The 24,305-nt window shown below is 47.5% G+C and overlaps 1 long non-coding RNA gene across 2 annotated transcripts in view; it reads right to left on the reverse strand.

Annotated features, from left to right (window-relative positions):
- LOC115864872 (uncharacterized) overlaps positions 1-22,969 on the reverse strand; it is a 115,892-nt gene extending 92,923 nt beyond the window's left edge. For both annotated transcript variants that reach the window (XR_009562763.1, XR_009562762.1), the window contains exons 1-4: positions 22,826-22,969; positions 21,454-21,520; positions 20,648-20,894; positions 5,414-5,593 (exon numbers count right to left, since the gene is read on the reverse strand). This is a non-coding gene — a long non-coding RNA (uncharacterized lncRNA). The remainder of the gene's footprint in view (positions 1-5,413; positions 5,594-20,647; positions 20,895-21,453; positions 21,521-22,825) is intronic.
- Between the last annotated feature and the right edge of the window lie 1,336 nt (positions 22,970-24,305).

A 24,305-nucleotide genomic window follows, 5' to 3' on the forward strand; every position in this document is an offset into this window, starting at 1 on the left:
CAGAGCATCTGGGGTTGATTTCCTGCTTCCTTACCTACTGGCTATGTGCTCTTGCGCAAGATTCTGAATCGTTCTGAACCTCAGTTTTTGTTGTCCATAAAGTGGAGATGATAATTTCCTGTCCTCTAGGGTTGTGATGAAGACAGGATAAGAAAATATATTCAAAGTGTCTAGTCTAGGGCCTAGTCCAAATGGAGATTCTTTAAATATTATTGCCTATCTCAAGCACAAACTGTAAAGGAAGGAAACCTTCCATCTCGAGTCCAGTCCTCCGCTCCTGAGAGGTTCCTTTGTAATTTCTTTGAACCGTGCAATTTAGCACCGAATTATACATGCATTTATTTCAGAACTTAATATTAAAGTCAATAACACCTTTAAAAAGTAAGTAACAACACGTGTACGGATTTCCTCTCTCCACACTCTCTCAACTCACTTATACTGTGGGCCTTCCCCAGAGCAATGAGATAAAAAGCGAGGGCGCTGGAATCTAGCGCTCTCTGCGGCCTCTAGATTAGGCTCTTGGTCTCCCAGAGGGTTCTTAGAGCTCACCATCCATTTTCTTCCACTGAGCTTAAGCATCGAAGCATTTTTTGTGGAGAAAGCCAGACAAATACACGGTGGGGGAGACAGGAAATCAGGATTTGTAGGTTGGGGAGAAACACTTCTGGCTCAAGTCAGCAGGACCTGGCCTTCTTTCAGGCAGCACCCACACTTCTGCTGCAAACTCTGCTAAGTCAGACCCTGCAAAACCCAGAACACATGCGGGCAAAAGCCTTGGTTACAGCAGATACAGAGGCAGACTTGGGAAGGATCTGCTGTGTAGAGGTGCTGTTTGGCACGCTGTGGACCTCCAAAGTAAGACATACTGTACAGCCTGTGCGCTCAGTGGCCCAGTCCTGGGTAAGGTTGGGGTATGGGGGGCAGGGGCAGGGCAGGATAACAGGTGATAGGACAAACGAGATGAAACTGAGGCCGCTGGAACGGCTGTGGAGGTCATCCACTGCACAACCCCGGTTCCAGCCCCTAGACTGCCGGACCTGGGGATGGTGCGTGCCAAGGCTGGGCCATGCAGCAGCCCTTGGATAATTGCTGTGACTGAAATACACATAAAGGGATGGAGAAACATGAGTGAGAGGGCCATGGTGTCTGGCTCTGTGTGGGTGTGTAAAATGCAGAAAGAAGTATCAGTATTGATTCCATCAATACCTCCTCTAGACCTTCCTTCTGCGTCTCACTTTTTTCTTTGCAAAAATTCCCACTTTTTGACAGTGCATCATAACGACTAAAATGATTCTTGGCCCCATAATTCTTTGACATGCACAAGACTTGGCAGACTCACAGGAAAATGAGGTCATTTTACAAAACCTTGTAATGTTTGGAACCTGTGCTTTCCATGGTGGGCAGCGAGGCCGGGGGGAGGGGCAGTAACCCGGACACAATCTCGTCAGTTGGAAGTGTCCAAGCCAGGAACCTCCCCTCCCTCGGGGAGGTGTGACGGACGGAGGCCTTTTACACCTGGGAACGGGTTTCACGCCATTGAGAGGAAGGCTTTGAGTCTCTGAGCTGGGAGAACGGCTGGGCCGGCCTGCTCTTCCCAGCTGCTTTGCACGTAAAATCTGAGCGAGCTTATTTTAGAAAGATATTTAACGCCGAATGCCGAATGCATGGCTCACACATACCTGGGAGCGGTGGCGGCCGGTCCATCACAGGAGGGAGGGCAATCAAAGTGTCCCGTAACGTTAGCCGCCCGGGGAGGGGCGAGGGCGCGGGGGGTGGGGGGTGGGGGGGGCCGGGAATAAGCTGAGAGCGCGCCGTGCTCATCCCACCCTCCAGAGTCACCAGTTCACATTCTCACAGCACAGCGGATTAGCAGCTGCAGGTTTCCTCCCCACCTACATGTCCCCTGAGGTCTGCGAGCCACCTTCTGCTAGGAAGGCCTTTGAGAGGCAGGGTTTGTCAGCACTGCAGAATACGCTGTGCTTATACCACAAACTGCTTCTTGATAAAAAAAAAGAAGAAGAAATGACACGTCCCTGGGGTCTAATCCTTCTCTGTGTGAAGCCTGTCTTTCTGGTGCTGTCTTTCAAAGTAGCTCCCATATGTCTCTAGAGGTGAGCTGGGGGTGCAGGTGTGGTGCGTGCCGTGAAGACGCAAAAAGGAGGCCTCTTTTCGGTCTGTTCAAAGCTTTCCTGTTTGGGGGGTACAGAGGTCTGCCTGCCCAAGTGCAAATGGAGAGAGGAGAGTGGGGGCCAAGTGTGAGGGCTGGAGGGACTGACGACGCCAGGGTCTCGCTCTGGTTCCACCTCTTAACTGTTAGAAGCTCTGAGGTCCTCAGCCAAATCATCTAACTTGTCTGCTGTAGCTTTATTTTTTTGTCTGTTAACGTGGGGGATTGATATCTGCCTATCCCTTGAGGTCAAGGTATATAAGAGAAAGTACCCAACGGCACTGTGCAAACTAAAAGTGTGATAAGATTATCGTTATTTTGCTGCATAGTCAATATTGGACTATTCTTTCTTATGAGCCCTAATACTAATCAACAAGAGACACGTGAAAAGCCCAATCAATTCAACCAACTAATGTATATTAAGAAACTACCATGCGCTGGAAATTGTATTAGCCACTGAGAGTGGAAAGATGAATATTACATGATTTCTATTTTCATATTTACTGAATTTTAAGTCCTCTGTATGCACTTGTGGGCTGTATATTTATGAGTTAACGAACTAATGGACATTTCACTTCCATCTGCCTTGGGAATCCAGACGATACATACCCCCCCCCCCCCACACACACACTCTCGTCCTCACTCCTTTCCAGAACTGTGACCCTATGGTTTCTGCTCCTCTGCTTGGTACAGAGGCCACCTCAGATCACACAGGTGCCATGACACACAGCCTTGCAGTAAAAGAGGGTTCAGTGCTGTCACCATGTGAAGCCCTCCGGGCCTCCCAGGGTCATTGGTGTGGGTCAGCGGGAGAAAGAGAACTCAGCTGCGATCAGTCAGTCCTGGATTTGAGTCCGGGCCCTGCTCCTTATTAGTTTAGTTAATTGCGTTCCCCTCAGCAAGACTGAGGCTGGGATTCTCTGCCTATGAGGCACACCCGCTTCAGCGCGCTCTCAGAGAATGACCAGAGGAGCTCCCAGTTCAGAACCCTTCTCCAACACTTGGACAGCTTCTTAACCTCACTTAGAACTAGAGGAGGTCATTCATTCACCCCACAAATATTCACTGGGCACCTCTATGTACCAGGCACTGCTCTCCCTATGGCAGACAGCAAGAACAAACCAGCAAGGGGCCTGCTCTCCTGGAGCTCATCCTCCAGCCTCTTCATCACACGGTTCTTCCCAAGAACACCAGGGGCCTTAAAATCTCAAACAAGCATATGGACTTGGCTCCGTTCTTCTGACCTAGAATAGTTGCTTGGGCTGCATTTTACCAACACTGCCTTATCGTAATTGCTCTCTGACATCTGGGAAAGAATTAAGTCATGATTTAGATCTTAATCTGTGCCCAAGGTTTGCTTTCCAAATGCAATGGTTACTTTCAAGTTGCCCCAAAAAGAGTGTCCGTGAGGGTCCTACAGACAGAAGGGTCTCAGCCACAGCCGCCAGCACGTGGGAATTAAGAAGCGCATGGCCCATGGGTTCTTTTGGAGCCACATGGGGAGGGGCCTGGTCAGACGCTTCACCTGGAGCCAAGTGGTAGACCCTGAGATGGGGCCCAGGCGCTACAGCAAAGAGCTGGGTTTCCCTTAGATCTTGCTGTGTTCCAAAGTCCTCCTCTCAGCATCTCAGTGGCCTCATGTCCCAATGAACCTGTCACTGGCTCCACTGGCTGTGGGATTTTTAGGAGAACCAGATAAAGTAATGAAAGGGTTCCTTGAATAAACACACATGTGACATTTAACAATAACAAAAATGATACCATTTCAGGACCATCTCACCACCTGTATGTTGATATCACATTACCCTCTTTAGCCTCACTTTTCCTTAAAACATTAGTTTTTCCTTAGTAGAGAAAAAGGGACCTACACAGCAGTGTCTCTGGACCGAATGTAGCCCTGCATTTGCATCGATGAAAACAAGGAGAGCGGAGGGAGACAAAGGAAGCGTGTGTGGAGGGGCAGAGGGCAGACATGCAGGTTCGTTCCGTGTTATAGACAAACCATCAGGCTTCCTCGTGCAGGAATAAGGCGAGGCCAGTCAGGCCAGAAATTGGTCTAGCCCTGCTGGGATGCGATGGGGTGTTTGCATCCAGCCAGACAGGCCTGGAGGACAGACAACAGTACCCTTCATCATCCAAGGTAGTCACGGGACTGGCTCTCCTGAGACACACAGGGCCTGACCTCCTGTTGGAGCACGAGGGTCCACAGGGCCAGCCTGGGGTGAGCTAGTGGTGGTGGGGCTCTGCCTCCCTCCAGGGCTCCTGGTGTCGAAAGAGAGGCCTGAGCCTCTAACATTTAACAAAGACAGTTCAGCCAAGGCCTTCCATGCCAGAGGCTGGGTCAGCTTCCCATGCTGAGCGCACGCCTGGAACATCCTGCCTCACTCGCTTTCCACCTCTTCTGTTAGGGGCCCACGGGGTGAGGATCTGTAGTCTGAGGGTGCCAGAGGTAGAGAGAGCCTGCTGAGAGGCAACTAGCCACGAAAAGCAGCAAGTGTGCCATGGGTGGGTAGAAATCGAAAAGAAGGGGGCTAACATTGAGTGATACTGTATCACGTACCTTATACGAGGGGCAGAAGAGGGTAAGGACTCTGCCTCCTGAGACTACCTGAGTTCAAATGCTGACTCTGCTACTCACTTGCTGTGGGGCATTGAGCAAATTACTTTACCTCTCTGGGCCTGGTTTCCTCACCTGAAACATGAGGAGAAGCAGTTGGGGACTTTTGTTGTGGGCATCAGAAACACCCTCTTGTTCACTTAAACAAAGGGGGACTGAGGGGCTGGCTGTAGGTAGCTCACAGAGGAGGGGGACTGCTGTAGAAAGGGGGGCTCAGAAACATCAGGCCCCAGAGTTACTCCAGGGATCCCGGAAGCAGACCCAAACCCAGGTTGCATCCGCTGTGGGGATGAATCAGGCCCCTGAAGAATCCCAATCCTGTGCGACAGAGCCTGACCGGCCTTGCAGGGTCACATGGCCACCCTTTGGCTAAGAGAGGATGCGAGACAGCCCCGCCAACCTGCATAGAGTAGGACAGAGATTGTTCTCAGAACAGAGCTGGGCGCAGTACCAGAAGAAAGCGTGAATGGCTGCCAGGCCAAAAATATCAGAGAAATCCAACACAGTGGCCAATGACTCCCACCAGTAGGGTTGTTGTGAGGAACAAAGGCGATCAAACAGTAAAGCGCTTAGCACAGTGCTTTGCTTGTTCTAAGAGGCCAACAAGGTTTAGCTGCCCTATTACTTACCTTAATCCTCAACAACTGTGAAGTATTGCCCCCGTTGTCCAGATGGGAAACTGCGACTCCAACCGGTAAAGAGTTACCCGAGGTTGCTGCGGTGCCGAGCAAGATTCTGACCCCAGCGCTCCCTGCAGAGGCAGCTGCACAAACTGCAAAGCCTTGTGCAAGATGAAAACGAGGGACACCCTGTTCAAAAAGCAGGGGGAAAAAATACCATTAAAGGAACCAAAACATAAAGCTTTTTCTTTCCTTCCTGTGTCTCTCTCTAGAGTCTTGCTGTTTTTATTTGCTACTTAATGTCATTAAAAATTTTAATCATTAGCGTTAATTTTACTGGTCTTTAAATTGTGCAATACCAGTTTTAAATACACATAAGAGCATTTAACTTGTATGTGGAATCACCAGATCATCCTCAGCACAGGTGGTCGGCTAATCCAGAGAAGTACCGTGAGTAAGAAAGGATATATATAGTTGACTTCCTGTCCGTGTTTCTCAGAACATCATTGCCTTATTTCTGCATTGGAAGCAAGCTCTGATTTGATTGGAAAGTGTGGCCTCTTGGGGTTTTCAGTGTCACAGGCATAACACGCTTATCTCGTGCTCAGGTTGGGTCTCGCTGGATTCCTGCATCGTGGATCCCCTGGAATTCTGTGTTCACGGGGCACCACGAATGCCTTGTGCACGTGAAGCAGCTCGGAGAGGCTGACACGCATATTGCTGGGGTCTCCTGCATTTACTCATCTCTGCTTACGTGCATTCCCTGAACTTTGGACTTCACTCGCAAAATACGAATTGAAAAATAAAATTACTAAGGATTTCAGGACAGTGACAGCAGAGCATTAAACCAAGGGTGAGGTCCTTCTGAACTGGCCCTGCTTGCCTCTGACCTCAGAGCCCTGGCTTTTAGAACACACGCACCCCTGACCCCAGGAGTCAAAAGCCTGTTTCTCCCCTGGGATTGCTTTTGCTGTATGAGAGAAACCCTGAGTTTTGCCACTAGGGCTCCAAGAGCTGAGGGCACCCTGGGCTCAGGGGAAACCAAGCAGGTGGAGGAAAGTGTGCCCGGGAACCTCTCTGAACAGAGCGTGGGACCACAGGACTGGTGAACTCCCGCATGGGCTATAAATGTCCATACCAAGCGGAGCACGGTCAGGGACACACACAGGTCTGCAACTGGAACCCGCATTCTCTGAGTGCAAAGCTCAGATATATCTGCCCAGCTTCACCCAGCGAGAGGCTGAGGGGTGGAAAGCATAGCAATCCCACAGGTAGTGGTGTCATGAGCCTCTGGGCTGCAGGTGGCTCCCAGGTGAGCTCTCCAGGGAATATGAAACCCTCAGAATTGGTCTTGGGCCCAGAGCAGAGCTGGGTGCCCTGCCCGCTGGCCCCTCCTCCCCAGGAGCACCACTCCAGCTCTGTGGGCTGAGCTGCCGCCTCTCTTAGAGCATCAGGCCCACGCTGGCTCTGTCAGCTCAGAGGGGCTCAGCTGGGATGCCTCCCAGGGATCTGTACGCCAGTTCTGGAAACTTCTCCCACACCCCACCTCTTTGGGATTTCCAGTGGGGAGCGGAGAATCTCCCCATCCCCACAAAGCTCCACCCCACCCCGGTGCTTCCTGGGGATTTTACTGGCAAGCCAGCCACTGGAGTGACCAGCAGGCCCCTTGGTGGGGATGGGAGGCTGCAGCAGGAGAGCAAAGAGCTGTTTCTCCTCTGACCTTAAAGGAAAGACAGCAAAGGGGACTGGGATTTATTTCCTGTTCCTAAGAAGCCAATAAAGACATTGATATTGTGCCTCAGTTTCTTACCTGCAACACTGAGGAAATTTTCAGAGGAGGGAAAGGGAGGAATAAAATGTGGAGGCTGAGCTGTAACGGCTGTAATGCCCCTTGAAAACCCCGGCTCTGCCACCCACAATCTCTACAATTTGTGTTAGCCCTGCACCAGCCCCCATGCCTGCCTCTGTAAGCGGGGGCCGTGCCCGCAGCCTCTGTGAGGATTATGGTGACACGGGGCTGTTACGTGCCCAGGCAGGCCCTATAGTGGAGGTACTGCCTTGTCGCTGTTGTCCTAGGGGGTTTTCAGAAGCTCCCGAAAAGCAGATTTGCCTCCTTTTAAGCAGATGGAACTGATAGAGACAATAACCTTTGTCTCCACCAGTTTCAGTATTTATACCTGAAAGAAAGAGCCTTTTTATCAGAGAACAGGAAATAAGGTTTGACCTACAAATACTTCATTTTACCAACTGCCTCAGGGAAACTTCTTGGTCAACTCCCTCCCTTAAAAGCTTGTGGGAGCTCTGAGAGCTTCTCTCTCCATCCCTGGAGAGCCTTTGTCTGCCTGGCAGGAATAGGCCCTTTCCAGGCCTGCAGTAAATCACTGTTGGTCAAGGGGCTCAGTGGGAGGTGAGTTGCAGCCCTGCGGGTGGGCTGAGGAGGCATCTGCTGCCTCGGCTTTTTAGGACTGGGGGCACCTCATAAACACCCTCTGCCCACACATAAATATCATATACCTGGCAAGTAAAGCCACGCTCCCATGCTCCTTTCCTTTGTTCTAAAACGTGTGCTTTCATCAGTGTCTTACAGTTTTCTGCATACAGGTCTTTTGTCTCCTTAGGTAGGTTTAGTCCTAGGTATTTTATTCTTTTTGTTGCAGTGGTAAATGGGAGTGTTTCCTTAATTTCTCTTTCTGATTTTTCATCATTAGTGTATAGGAATGCAAGAGATTTCTGTGCATTAATTTTGTATCCTGCTACTTTACCAAATTCATTGATTAGCTCTAGTAGTGTTCTGGTAGCATCTTTAGGAATCTCTGTGTATGGTATCCCGTCATCTGCAAACAGTGACAGCTTTACTTCTTCTTTTCCGATTTGGATTCCTTTTATTTCTTTTTCTTCTCTGACTGCTGTGGCTAAAACTTCCAAAACTATGTTGAATAATAGTGGTGAGAGTGGGCATCCTTGTCTTGTTCCTGATTTTAGAGGAAATGCTTTCAGATTTTCCACCATTGAGAACGATGTTGGCTGTGGGTTTGTCATATATGGCCTTTAGTATGTTAAGGTAAGTTCCCTCTATGCCTACTTTCTGGAGAGGTTTTATCATAAATGGGTGTTGAATTAGATATACCATGTTCTTGGACTGGAAGAATCAACATTGTGAAAATGACTCTACTACCCAAAGCAATCTACAGATTCAACGCAATCCCTATCAAACTACCAATGGCATTTTTCACAGAACTAGAACAAAAAATTTCACAATTTGTATGGAAACACAAAAGACCCTGAAGAGCCAAAGCAATATTGAGAAAAAAAAAAACGGAGCTGGAGGAATCAGGCTGCCTGACTTCAGACTAAACTACAAAGCTACAGTAATCAAGACAGTATGGTACTGGCACAAAAACAGAAATATAGATCAATGGAACAGGATAGCCCAGAGATAAACCCACACACATATGATCACCTTATCTTTGATAAAGGAGGCAAGAATATACAATGGAGAAAAGACAGTCTCTTCAATAAGTGGTGCTGGGAAAACTGGACAGCTACATGTAAAAGAATGAAATTAGAACACTTCCTAACACCATACACAAAAAGAAACTCAAAATGGATTAAAGACCTAAATGTAAGGCCAGACACTATAAAACTCTTAGAGGAAAACACAGGCAGAACCCTCTACGACATAAATCACAGCAAGATCCTTTTTAGGCCACCTCCTAGAGAAATGGAAATAAAAACAAAAATAAACAAATGGGACCTAATGAAACTTCAAAGCTTTTGCATAGCAAAGGAGACCATAAACAAGATGAAAAGACAACCCTCAGAAAGGGAGAAAATATCTGCAAACGAAGCAACTGAAAAAGGATTAATCTCCGAAATATACAAGCAGCTCAAGCAACTCAATATCAAAAAAACAACCAACCCAATCCAAAACTGGGCAGAAGATCTAAATAGACATTTCCCCAAAGAAGATATACAGATTGCCAACAAACACATGAAAGGATGCTCAACATCACTATCATTAGAGAAATGCAGATCAAACTACAATGAGGTATCACCTCACATCAGTCAGAATGGCCATCATCAAAAAATCTACAAACAGGGCTTCCCTGGTGGTGCAGTGGTTGAGAGTCTGCCTGCCAATGCACGGGACACGGGTTCGAACCCTGGTCTGGGAAGATCCCACGTGCCACGGAGCAACTAAGCCCATGCGCCACAGCTACTGAGCCTGAGTGCCTGGAGCCTGTGCTCTGCAACGAGAAGGCCGCGACAGTGAGAGGCCCGCGCACTGTGATGAAGAGTGGCCCCCGCTCACCGCAACTAGAGAAAGCCCTCTCACAGAAACGAAGACCCAACACAGCCAAAAATAAATTAAAAAAAAAATCTACAAACAATAACTGCTGGAGAGGGTGTGGAGAAAACGGAACCCTCTTGCACTGTTGGTGGGAATGTAAATTGATACAGCCACTATGGAGAACAGTATGGAAGTTCCTTAAAAAACTAAAAATAGAACTACCATATGACCCAGCAATCCCACTACTGGGCATGTACCCTGAGAAAACCATAATTCAAAATGAGTCATGTACCACAATGTTCATTGCAGCACTATTTACAATAGCCAGGACATGGAAGCAACCTAAGTGTCCATGGACAGACAAATGGATAAAGAAGGTGTGGCACATATATACAATGGAATATTACTCAGCCATAAAAAGAAACAAAATTGAGTTATTTGTAGTGAGGTGGATGGACCTAGAGACTGTCATACAGAGTGAAGTAAGTCAGAAAGAGAAAAACAAATACCGTATGCTAACACATATATATGGAATCTAAAAAAAAAATGGTTATGAAGAACCTAGGGGCAGGACAGGAATAAAGACTCAGATGTAGAGAATGAACTTCAGGACACAGGGAGGAGGAAGCGGGGGTAAGCTGGGACGAAGTGAGAGTAGCATGGACATATATACACTACCAAATGTAAAACAGATAGCTAGTGGGAAGCAGCCGCATGGCACAGGGAGATCAGCTCATGCTTTGTGACCACCTAGAGGGGTGGGACAGAGAGAGTGGGAGGGAGACGCAAGAGGGAGGGGTATGGGGATATATGTATATGTATAGCTGATTCACTTTGTTATAAAGCAGAAACTAACACACCATTGTAAAGCAATTATACTTCAATAAAGATGTTAAAAAAATAAATAAATTAAATAAAATGTGTGCTTGGGGCCCAGAGTATCTCCATTGGCCGGGCCTGTCTGACCAGTGTTCCTGGGGCAGGTCTGTGCCCTCCAACTGCTGCAGGAGCAGAATAATATTTTGAGAGCTCCAATGTGGAAACATCTGCAGTGAAATCGCCTCTCTGTGTTGGGTAAGAAAGTAGGAGAAGAAAAAACCCACTGTCAGGAGCACACATCTGCATTTCTCGCTCAGGCCCTGGAAGCTGTATGGAGCTGGTGGGCTGCAGGGCTGGACCAGGTGTGGGGCATTGTCTGGCTAATGAAGTATTTAAGGGCTGCGTGCAGACCCTGCCCCCTGGGGCCCAGCAGCCCACAGGGCACTCTCATTAAGCTGACCCTGGAGGAGGGGGAATTGGTGGCTGCATTTTGGGCACAGGTGCAGCCAGAAAATCCCCTTTCCTTACAGGTGCTGGCCATTCCAGGTCAGTAAGGTCAGCTTATTACCCCTAAAAGAGAGGTCAGGGGAGGAGGTGCAGGCCGCGCCTGCCTCCCGGCCCCTCCTTACTCCACCCACAGCACACATGTCTTTTGGTAGGCTCTGGGGTGGGGAGCGGGCACTAGCATCAGAGAGCTGGCGTCAGCAATGTGTCAAAAGAAGCAACCACAGCAGAGTAACAGGGTGTCTGGTTAACATTCCAACTCTTCCAGGAAGTCTTCCTTGACTTCTCCAGAGCAGATGGATTACTCCTTCTCAGAAACTCACACAGTATGGACAATCTGCACCATAAATGTACCCCTGGTTAGGAACACAGTATGCCTGGCCCCAAATACCAGCTCTATGATTGACCAGATGGGTGACTTTGGGCAAGTTACTTCTTCTCTCTACTTCCTTCCTTTACTTTCAGTCTGAGAAAAGTGAAGATGCCCACTGTGTAAAGTATTGTGGCAAGTACACTATTCAAGATACACAAAGTGCTTAGAACAAACCCTGGTGCAGAACAAGCCCTAGACAAGAGGCTGCTATTATAATCATATAACTTTTTTTGTGGTAAAGTATGCATAATATAAAATTTACCATTTTAGCCATTTTTAAGTATTCAGTTCAGTGGCATTCAGTACGTTCATGTTGTTGTGCAACCATTGCCACTGTCCACCTCCAGAATCTTTTCACCATCTCAAACTGAAACTCAGTTTCATTAAACAATAATTCTTCGCTCCACCCTCTCCCCAGCTCCTGGTAACCTCTATTCTCCTTTCTGTCTCCAATCATAACTTTTGATATAAATATCTTATTTTCTTTATTCAACAAATAGTTATTAAACACATACTTTGCACCTGGAACTGAAGTAGAATCTGGGAACACGGATCAACACAGCCTATGCCCTTGTAGAGCTTTAACTCTAGTAGATTGACGTTGGTAATGAGCAAAAAATTGCACAAGACAATCTCAGACAGAGATGCATGCTATTGTTGAAAAAAAAATATCCAGAACTTGGAAATAGGCAAAAGAGAGTACAGTACATCCTTTCAAAGCCATACATGGGCTTTGTTTAACAACACTGCCCAAGATTATTTAATGCTCCAGAGGACACACCTATGTTTGACTTACCTATTTACCATTTGATCAGAACACAGACACAGGGAGTTACACATTAACTTGTAGATTTCCAGCCAGTAGAAAAGATTATCCCAAAGATTATGGTCTTACTGTCCTGTAGGACAGTAACCATGTTTGTATCTAACCTAGAAACCTTATAGTACAAGAGAGCTTGTAAATGAACCCACATTTATATGTGCAATTAATCTATGACAAAGGAGGCAAGAATATACAATACAATCAGGAAAAGACAGCTTTTTCAATAAGTGGTGCTGGGAAAACTGGACAACTACATGTAAAAGAATGAAACTGGACTACTTTCTCACTCTATATACAAAAATAAATTTAAAATGGATTAAAGACTTAAAAGGTAAGACCTGAAACCATAAAACTTCTAGAAGAAAACGTAGGCAGTATACTCTTTGACATTGGTCTTAGCAATATGTTTTTGGATCTGTCTCCTCAGGTAAGGGAAACAAAAGCAAAAATAAACAAATGGGACTACATCAAAAGCTTTTGCACAGCAAAGGAAACTATCAACAAAATGTAAAGGCTGCCTACCGAATGAGAGAAATTTGCCAACAGTATATTAGATAAGGGGCCAGTACACGAAATATACAAAGAACTCCTACAACTCAATATCAAAAAAACCCCAAACAACCAAATTAAAAATTGGGCAGAGGATCACAATGGACATTTTCCCAAAGAAGACATATAGATGGCCAACAGGCACATGAAAAGATGCTCAACATCACTAATCATCAGGCAAATGTAAATCAAAAGCACAATAAGATATCAAGTCACACCTGTCAGAATGGCTGTTATCAAAAAACAACAAATAACAAGTGTTGGCAGGGATGTGGAGAAAAGGGAACCCTTGTGCACTGCTGGTGGGAATGTAAATTTGTGCAGCCACTATGGAAAGAGTATGGAGATTCCTCATAAAATTAAAAATAGAACTACCATATGATCTGGAAATTCCATGCCGGGGTATTTATCTGAAGAAAATGAAAACACTAATTAGGAGAGATATATGCACCCCTATGTTCACTGCAGCATTATTTACAATATCCAAGATGTGGAAGAAACCTAAGTGTCCATCAACAGATCAATGGATAAAGAAAATTGGTGTATATATATATATATATATGTGTGTGTGTGTGTGTGTATGTGTATATATACATATATACACATACACACACACACAATGGAATATTACTCAGCCACAAGAAAGAATGAAATCTTGCCATTTGCAACAATGTGGATGGACCCAGAGAATATTATCCTAAGTGAAATAAGTCAGACAGAGAAAGACAAATATGGTATGATTTCACTTACATGTGGAATCTAAAAATCAGAACAAATGAACAAATATAACAAAACGGAAGGTCAGAGATACAAAGAACAAATAGGTAGTTGCCAGAGGGGAAGGGGGTAGGGGGAGGAGAGAAATAGGTGAGGGAGATTAAGAGGTACAAACTTCCAGTTGCTAAATAAATGAGTCACAGGTATGAAGTGTACAGTGGGGGGAATACAGTCAATAATTATGAATATCTTTTATGGTAACAGATGGTAACTAGACTTATCATAGTGATCATTTTGAAATGTATAGAAATACAGAATCACTATGCTGTATAACAGGAACTAACATAGTGTTGTAGGTCAATTATACTTCAAAAACAAACAAACTCATAGAAAAAGAGATCAGATCTGTGGTTTCCAAAGGTGGGGGTGGGGGGATAGGGAACTGAATGGAGGTAACCAAAAGGTGTGTGGACAAAAAACTGCTGCCTGCCATCGCAGTAAAAGATGAGTGTTGCCCCCCATCAAACCATCAGCCAATGTGGCTAGCCCCGAGGGGAATTCAGGGTGGAGAAAAAGAGGCTACTAGCCTTAGAGAGTTAAGGTGCATATCAAGGAATAATTCCAATAAGCCCAGACTCTTGCATCTTCCCATACACAGAAAAGCACTAAAATCACTAACTTGAGATGTCTGTTTTTGTGACTAGCAGTAATCTTGCGATGTTCGACTACATGTTTTTTTCCCTGGCAAAAACTGTTATACATCCTGTCTCCTCCCTTATCTCTTCGGGACAGTTCCTCAGAGCTTTCTGAGAGGCTGTATCCCAGGCTATATAGGGCCAGGGGTCAAGCTTTCTACCTCACTGGATTCCTCTCTCTGTCTATGTTTAGTTCAGGGAGGCTAAGTGATACTGGTTCATCTAGCCTGGTTACCCCAAACTACTCCAAGCCTGAAGCCCACTGTTTCTTCCACCAGACCTTTGTCTCAGCCCTGGTTGTGAGACTTTGGGGATGGGGAAGGGGATGCCCTTGAGAAAGGCATGGAGAGGGAGGGGCCAGCACTGGGCTGGCTGGTAGGAACCCAAAAGGGGAGTGGCCAGTGCATCCCAGGAAGTTCTCCCAAGGCCCAGAAGTTGGCCGCGGCCATCAACGTGTTGGACTCAGGGGACTTGGTCATAGTCCTGCTGTAGGACCTCTCCGGTAAAATGCGAGCGATCCTTTCAGCTCTAAAACCCTCCAGGATTCCCTGAACATCCCCCAACACTGCCCTTCAAATCCCCCCTCTTGCACAGAAGTGAGTCCTCGCGACAGCGCTACTGAACAGCGCCCTCTAGTGGAACCTTGTGTTCCAGCCGTAACCCCTCTGGGGGCAGGGATGACGGCGGCCGCCTACGATAGGGGGCTTTTCCGTAGAGACCCAGACCACACTAGTCCTCGGAGCTCCTACTGTGTGCCAGGCACGATCAGCAGCTGTTAGGTACTGGCAGCAGTGCAAGAGCCCGGGCCACGCCTGTCTTGTTCACCACTGGGCCTCAGCACATCGTATTGCCAGCACATACTAAATATTCCTTACATGCTTTTTAAATGAATGAATGAAGAAACAAATAAGATGCAGTGGCTGGACCTTAATGAAACCAGTGTGGGGACTGGTCTGTGTTACTTCAGAGTGCTTGCATGAGCAGAAGTTAATTTGTGTCTTTTTAATTAAGCTCAACCTAACAGGCAGCTGAGTACAGTGTTAAGCACAAGAATTCAGGAGTCAGACTGCCTGGGTTCAACTCCTGGCCACTTAACTCTATGATCTCGGATAAATTACTTATCCCTCTTCTGTTAAGACAGGGATACCTTATTGCATTGCCATGAGGTTAAAATAATTAAAATTTGTAAAGTACTTAAGAGAGTACCTTGCACATACTTTGCATTCTGTTAGTATTTAAAACAAAACAAAACAAAAACAAGGGAAACTTGCTAAACAAATGGAGTGATGCCCAACAGTGAAGTGGCTAAGTGATGATGTACTGAGCTGCCCATAACCAGAGGCATGGGAGGATGCATTAGCTCTTTAAGATAATCAATAACGACTATTATCTATTGAGCACTTAATGTCATCCAGCACTATGCTAAGTACTTTGCACTTATTATCCTATTTTGTTTTTACGATAACTCTGTGAGGCAGGTATTACGGTCACCTCATCATTTAACACAGGAAACAGAGGCTTTGTGACAAGTTGAGATTCCTCAGTGTGGAGCTGTTGATTCTGAGGTGAGTCATGCTCAGAATTCAGGGAACACCTGGACGCCCAAGGTCATGTGGGGCATGGGAACCATGAGGAAAAGGCAGGTGAGCAGTCTGTGGGCTGGAGGGAAGAGACTCCAGGACTGGCCAGAGCCCAGGGCTTGGTGATAAGAAGCCCTTTGTGTTGGGGCCCAAAGGCAGAGGAAGGGTGGTGGTGATGGGGAGGCTAAGGCAGCCTTCGTAGCAATCTATCAATCAGCCAACCAACCCACCAAGCCAGAGACACTCTTTATTTGGCAATGAAGGGAAGGGAGGGGTTGGCAGGTGGCTCCAAAGGCCCCGGGTGCAAGACAGCGTCTCAGCCTGTGCAGGAAGCTCTCCAAAGCAGGACAGTGTCCCTGCAGAGAAAGAGCTGGGAAATCCTGGAGGAGGGAACAGCGGGTAGATGGGATGAAACACACCAGTGGTGGGGTGGGCTCGGTTCCTTGGCAAAGAGGAGACAAGCCTTTCACAGCAGTGGCAGGATGGAGGACATGAAGGGAGAGACACATCTAGAGGCGAAGAGGAAAGTTTTGCTTTTATGATGGAAAAAAAGGGGGGTTTCAGCTTTGTCTTTATAATAGAAAAGCTGAGATCATTAAGTCAAGGGCATGAGGGACTGAGTTTGGAGGCTTGAGAAAGGCAGGGTTGGTAATAAGCCTGAGTGGGGTGTCCTAGGAGAGCAAGAGAGGCAAAGAAATCTTGAGTCCCAGGAGGCTGAGCTGGGTAAGGAGGGCAGGAAATCAGGGATGCTCAGCAAGACGGTCATTAATATGTAGGGGAGGTGACTGCTAGCCCAATCTCACTGCTACTCAGGCCCCTCATTTTCCCATGAGAACCCCAAGACTGGGGGCTATAGGAGCTGTCTTATCCACCTAAGAGTAATTCTTTCTCCTTGTCCAGCCATGAGAGCCACTACCCAAGAGTGTGTGGAGCCCTCCCAATGGCCCCAAAGGGCTGGGCTCCTTGGGCTTCAACATTTGGAATGCTCTCTACCCATCTCAGATATCCCATTCCTTCTCCACACTGACTCTCAGGAAGACATCGATGGCCAAACAGGGGCATGGCTGCAACCTCCAGACTGCTTTCTTGGATCGATGGGACACCTTGCTTCTAAAGCATTCCCCAGTTATCTCACAGGCCTCTAAGCGGGCATCAGATGAACACTGTGACTTCACTTTCCAGGTGGGAGAGTGGACTCTATCAGGTTCTGCATCATTTGCTAGTGGCATCAGGCTGTCAGCAGTTGTCTTGATATTAAGGCAAGAAGTGTCTGGTGCTGTGGTCTGTACCTCCCTCCACCCCTTACCCTGCAGGACCACTCCCATCATTATCCTCACTGTGGGGTTCCGGGGGGGCAGGGATGGCAAACACTTGAAACACACGTCTCATCGTGCCCTAATCTGGCACTAGGGGCAGACATCAATAATCTATCGTGTCGTGTTCTCAACACGGTGCTTCAGGCAGCAGCACAAAACAAGTGCAGCTGGAACTCCAGGTGAATCCTTTTTGTCATCCTGTTTGCAGGATGGGTAGCTCCAGCACCCTTCCTTCTATGTCTGTGAAGCGGGCTGGCCACAGGTCAAGCTGTGAAGGCGTGAGGTGTGGCTTTGCCTCTCAGCCCCTCTTCTGCCACCCCATCGCCAGAGCTGGGTTTTCTCCCGAAGGGCACTTGTGCTCCCACCCACTCTCCTCAGGGTCCTGAGGAGCTAAGCAGGTAATGGGGTCACTGATTGGCCATGATGGGAGGATCAATGGGTTCCAATCACAGCCACATCCCCTCCACTGCCTTCATCTCTCTGAGGCTCTTCTATAAAGGAGACAAATTATACCCACCTGTGGACCCTTGGCCCCAAGACTGAGGATCAGAATGGAAGTGAGCCCCTGTATGTGTAAGATTTCTAAATTGAAACGATCTTTACCAACCTAAGAAAATCTTACTTTTAATCCCCAGCACCAACCCTCCCACACATCTTAACAGGGGGCTATGGGGGCACAACTTTCTGGTCTGAAAGGAGTAATCTGATAGTGGGATTTTTAACTGGCATAGATATTTGGGGACAAGTTGTACCTTGTGGCACCCTCAGATCCCACCTCATGCTGCCGCAGAACTCACATGTGTAAGTATGGTGCTCAACAGGTGATAAATAAATAGTTGATAAAGGGCCTGGCACTTTCGCTTTAAGAGCACTCTGTTGCTATTTTAGTGGCATCTGCATGGCTATACCAGTGAGGCTTTGTCACCTTCCTACCTGGTAGACACTGCAAACTCCTTGCTTTCCCCCGCTTTCTAATCAAGGGCTAATGATGGAGGGTAGTTTGCTGGGCAGGGGACCATGGTGGATAGAAGGTCTGTCCAGGCTGAAAACACCTAAGTCTGGGATCATTTCGCCCATCTCTGCCACCAGGGCAGGGATAGCAGAGCCAAGCCAAGCCAAGGGGAGGGTTATTTTTAATCCCAAAGATGCAGCGTTTGAGAACAAACAGCCCCATCCCTGGAGCATCTGCCAAATGAGTGTGGGCCCGGAGGTGTCAGGCCGCGGCTGCTTCCCGGCTCACCAGGCCCCTCCAGAAACCAGAGCTGGGCAGCAGTGTGTATTTTTAAACAAGCTGACTTGCTGTGGCCTTTGAGGGCCACCAGGTCCTGTGAGGACAGAGTGGGAGCCCCACGCACCGTTACCTTTAAATCCAGTCGGGCCCTAACCCAAGATGGTGCCTAGCGTCCCCCGCCGCCCATGTTCACATTGCCTGGAGCTCCCAACCTCTCCACCTGCTGCCTTGTTTCCATCCCAGCCCCAAAGTGCTGAAGGCCACTTGAGAGTACCATTTTCCCTTCTTTTATATTTTCCTCTTCCCTTCCTTTACTCTCTGTAACACAAATAACTCATACTCACTGTAGAAAAATTAGAAAATTGAGATGAACGAAAAGAAAAGAAAAATCCCTATCATCCCCCTGACCCTATCCCACTGTGGGTGAGGACCAGCATTTGTTAATACTTGGCGGATATTTTCCCTGACTTTTTTCTATGAATAGTTTTTACATATAAGGTATTTATATTTTCAAAACGTGAATCTCACCCAAGGCCTGGCACTGGGGAAACCAGGATGGCTCCTCATTCAGGAAGAATGCTGACATTCTCTCCCACTGAGGTCCACAGGCTCTGTGGCCGGGATTGTTAGGATGTCACAGGGAAATGTTTAGCCCCGTGCCTGTTCCATACGAGAGGCTCTCCTCTCCATACTCATCTTTCCCAGCAGGAATCATTTTGCCCGTGTCAGGCTTTGTTTGTGCGCTTAAGAAGGCAGGCTCTGGGCTTCCCTGGTGGTGCAGTGGTTGAGAATCTGCCTGCCTATGCAGGGGACACGGGTTCGAGCCCTGGTCTGGGAGGATCCCACATGCCGCGTAGCAACTAGGCCCGTGAGCCACAACTACTGAGCCTGTGCATCTGGAGCCTGTGCTCCGCAACGAGAGGCCGCGATAGTGAGAGGCCCGCACACCGTGATGAAGAGTGGCCCCTGCTTGCCACAACTAGAGAAAGCCCTCGCACAGAAACGAAGACCCAACACAGCCAAAAATAAATAAATAAATTAATAAACTCATACCCCCAACATCTTAAAAAAAAAAAAAAGGCGGCAGGCTCTGGAGTCAGGACGCTTGAGTCTAAATCCTTGCTCTGCCTCTAAATAACTGTGTGAAGTTGGGCAAGTGGCTTAACTTCTTTGTGTCAGATTTCCTCATTTGTAAAACAGGGATGAAGAGAGGATACACATTACAGGTCTGGTGTGAGAATTCAGTGAGCTAATACTGAAGGTAGAGCGACCAGAAGAGAGGCTGGCACATAGTAACTGCTCAATAAATATTAGTTCTTATTCTACTATAATGGTTGTTTTTTCAACTCTGAGGGAGTACCTCCTATGTTTCAGGCACTAGCCAAGCTTCCTGTATGATTCTGGGCAAGTTAATTCACTGACGTCTTTCTTACTTCATTCAGATAGGGGCTCAAGGCAGTTGGGGAATGAGATGGGGAGTAATTTGGGGTGCTTGGCTACCAGGAGGTTTAACACATTTGCATTATGGGGTCACTGGAGCTCATTAACATATTGGAAAAATGTTAAAAGCCATGTTGCTTTCATTGGAGCTCTCACATACCCACCACTCCAGTTGTTGAAGGCTGATCATGAGTACATGGGGGTTCACCATGGTATTTGTGCCACTTTTATGTCTGTTTGAAAACTTCCATAATAAAAAGTTAATATGTATGTATATGTATACATATATGTATGTATGTGTATAATATACACATCCTGAAAAATCTACATCACTCTATTTACTTTCATACTTTTTCTGTATTGCTTTAATATATGTTTTTAAAATGTTTAAGGATCTTTTTTGTTAATCAAGACCATTAAAACCATTAAAAATGCTTCCCCCCTGAGATGCACTGGTGTTGACAGAAGCCACGGCTGGTCCATAACAGGGTCTTGACTCCATTGCACTGATGACGTGCAGAATTCCCAGCTGACAGGTGATGGCGACAAAGGGCAGACACGCTCTGGCACCTGGTGCCAGGCTGCCCCCCTTCCTTTACCTTCCCTCCCAGTACTGGCTTCCAGCCCTTATTTTGGGTCACACTTGTATCTTTATCAATGCCGAGTACTTGGTGTGCCCAATTAAAACTCTGAGAACAGAGGAATTGGAGGCTAGAGACACCCATCGGATCAATCATAGAACTTTCCACCTCAAGGTTAAGGGTCCCTGACGTCCGTCCCCTCCCTCTTCCAGGCCAGTCAGCAGGCTGCTCACCTCCTCTTTCTCCCTGCTTTTGGCACCCCTCCAGACTTTTGACAAAAACACAGATGTCACACCCTCTGTTGCTACAGAGGACCAAGCTCACCTTGCTTTTGTGATCATCCAGATGCTTCTGTGCTCATCCAGGTGCTTTGGCTGCTTTTGTTGCTACCACCGTTGTTATTGTGAATAAAGCTTCCAATTATTGGTTGATTATTGGGCATTCAACATTGTTCATCCATGGGCATGGCCTCATTTAATCCACACAACAGCCAACAAGGTAAATACTATCATCCCATTTTTCAGATGAAGGCGTTGAAGCTTACATAGGCTGAGTCATCAGGATCACAGAGCTAATAAACGGAAAATGAAATCACAGGCTGATTCCAAAACTCATGCTCTTAACACTATGCTAATTAGAGACTATTTTCCATCCCCAGAAAGAGGAGAGGGGTGTAAAAGAATGGCTAACTTTCACTAGGCCTACAGTTTTGTTGTTGTTTTTGCGGTACGCGGGCCTCTCACTGTTGTGGCCTCTCCCGTTGCGGAGCACAGGCTCCGGACGCGCAGGCTCAGCGTCCATGGCTCACGGGCCTAGCCGCTCCGCGGCATGTGGGATCTTCCCGGACCGAGGCACGAACCCGTGTCCCCTGCATTGGCAGGCGGACTCTCAACCACTGCGCCACCAGGGAAGCCCTGTTGTTGTTTGTGTGTATCGTAAATAGAGACCACCATAAAGTGGAACCCCTTGCTGTCTGGGCCATTCGTCTTCCATAAGGGGGCCCTCAAGGCGCGCGCTTGCTTGCGTGCGTGTGTGAGCGCGTGCCTACGCGCACTTCTAAATGTATAAGTCCACAGGTAGAGGACTGTCAGGTAAGACTCTGCCTTCAGCACACAAGGCTCCTGCCTCACCTCTGACACTCATCAGCCCGTTCTCTTGAGCAACCCACTTCCCCTCTCTGGGCATCAGTTTCCTCACCTGTAAAACAGCGATAACAAACCTTAGGTTACCGTCACCAAGCACATTCAATGAGATCCCAAGTGGCATGTGCCCAGCAGAGTGCCTAACTAAAGCAGAGCTCGAAAAAAAACGGTACCCCTTCTCGCATTCCCCAGCACTGGACGAAGCGTCCCCCAGGCGGGCGTGGAACTGGAGAGAAAATGGCGGGGGGGCGGGGCCTAGCGTCAGCGCGTGCGCACGTCATGGGGGACGGCGCGCCGCAAGGCTCAGCCCTCCTGCTGGAAATTAACCCGTTGTTCTGAGGGCTTTGGCGTAAAGTTTGCCCTCCCTGCCTCGGTTTCCCCATCCCCTCGCCCAGGGTGCTGGCCGGCTCCCCCCACACTCTCCACCCTGCTCCTTCTTGTGCCCACTGCTCTCAGCTAAAAAGAAGATCCTGTCCTTGCCCGCAACACAGGCCAGAGCCACGTGTGCTGGGCTACAGGTGGTCTGCGAGACCCTGGCGGGCTTCTGGTCCAAGAAATTTGGACACCTGTGCTGTGAACCACTTTCTCTTAGGAAACCTAGAATCAAGGGCCTTCCTGACGCCCTCTCCCTGCCAAGGACGCACGCGGCGCGCGCGCACACACACACACACACACACGCAGAGACAAACACGCAGACTCAAAGACACATACAGATGCACAGACTCAGGCACTGGCTCGCTCCCAACCCCCAGGCCCAGCCTAATGCCTGTCGGTCCCACCCCTGCAGCTCTGCCTCCTTGGTCTAATAAGGGTAGGTGAGAAAGGGTCCTGAGATTCCAGAGAGATTCGCAGCGCGCTCCTTCTAAGGCCTTTCAGTCGAACGTTCAGCTCTGGGCAAGCGTCCGGGGCCAGGAACCCCAAGGCTGAGTCATGGGTTCCTCAGCCCCAAGTCTCATTTCTAGACCAGTCCAGATCCCGGGCCTTTCAAAAAACTCACAGGTCGTCCCTCTGAGTCAGCAAAGGTTCCCACAGAAACTCCATTTGGTGTGGATTTAATCACAGGGTGTTTTTAAAGCCTCATCTGGAGGTAATTTGGAATTTAAATTACCAGGATGAGGATATTTTTACCAGAAGAAGGGCTTGGAATAGTTATATCCTGTCAGTTATTGATCAACCATTTCCAAAAGATTAAAAAAATAGTAAGACCTATTTTACCAAATATGTTAGAAAAATTCCCTCAGGATTTGGTCATTATTAGCATAACTGATATAAATTGTTCCACAACACTTAGGAATGTGTTCCATGACACATTTCACGAATTTTCTAAATCAAATTAAATCATACTTAGACCCCCACCTACCAGGACCTCAGATAATTCAATCCCAGCCACTTTTCAGGGCCCTTCACTCTCCTTCCACGCAGAACTCCGAGTACTTCAGGATTCCCGAAACTTGGCAAAGGGCACCAGGTCTGTGATGGTCACTGCTGAGTTGCCTATGGTCCAAGCCCTAGTAGACCAGTTAGAGGCTGCTGTTGCTGCCCACAGCAACATCTCCAAACCAAGGGCCCCCAGACATCTCTTCCCCCTTCTTAGGCCCTCCCCAAAGGCCCTGCCACCTCCAGAGTGCCTGGTGGAGGCCCAGCACTCAAGGGTCCTGCCAGCCTTTAATGACCTCTGGCCCCCAGGCCCCCTCCCCAGCCCTCTCCATCTCTAACAAGTAGTGTTAAGTCTCCAGACCCTTAGAAAATCTAAGGCCTCTAACTCTTCCCTGGGGCAAGAGAAGCCCAGCCCTCCAAAACACAGGGGCCTCTGGAGAGGAAGAGGGGAAAATACCTCACATTCTTTTCCAGTGAGCCTGCAGAAGAAAAACAGACATGGTTAATTTCTCAATCACAGTAGTCCCTGACTTAGGCAATAATTACCTGATTTACCTAGTAATCCACACTCTGTGGGGAGTAGATAGAGCCGTGGGCCCAAAACAGAAACAAAAACAAAAACCCTTCTTTAATAAAGGTTATGAAATCTCTTTGCTTCTGTAATTTTCAGGGTCTCTCTAGAATACTCCTGTTTGGACAGAGATGGGGTCAAACCACACAGATACCATCTAGTTGCTTGGTGTCCAGTAGCTTGCTCTTCTTCATGGAAGAACTGTACCCCATATGAGGACTGATGAGGTTGAGATAAGACGTGCCACTGAAACTCAAGTAAACATGGGCTAGCTTCGACTTGCACCCAACACCACATAACACAGTAGAGTTTGTGGTTAAGAGGAATGGCTGTGGAATCAAACAGACCAGAGTATGAGTTCTGGCTCCATCCCTTTTTGGCTGTGTGACTTCAGGCAAGTTACTTCACCTCTCTGAGACTCAATTTCTCTAAAATGGAGGTGATAAAGTGCCTCATAGGATTATGTGAAAGTTAAATGACAGCCAAGACACTGATGTAAGTTCATGCTGGGAGGAATACCCTCTGCTTCAAACACATAACAATGATATATGATACATAAAGAGAAAATTAAAATGATACAGCCACATTCAAAAAACACTATTAACATCTCTATAGACAAGGCTGCATTCTATATACCTCCTCTGAGGGTCTGTAGTGGGTCCCTTTGCTCATGGTGGTGATCAGCTTTCCATTCAGCCCCCTCCTCTACTCTTCCTGGAATCATTTCCTAAAATAAGCTGCCAACAAGCCCTTATCTCAGACTCTGCTTTGTGGGGGGAGTCTAGGCTAGCTGGAAAGGAAAATAACAATGAAGCAAAGAAAAGGAGTGGTAAATAGAAAACTAAATATGGCAGAAATAAGTTAAAATATATTAGTCATTATAATAAATGTA

The sequence above is a fragment of the Globicephala melas genome, chromosome 2, assembly GCF_963455315.2.
Source record: "Globicephala melas chromosome 2, mGloMel1.2, whole genome shotgun sequence".
Taxonomy (NCBI): domain Eukaryota; kingdom Metazoa; phylum Chordata; class Mammalia; order Artiodactyla; family Delphinidae; genus Globicephala; species Globicephala melas.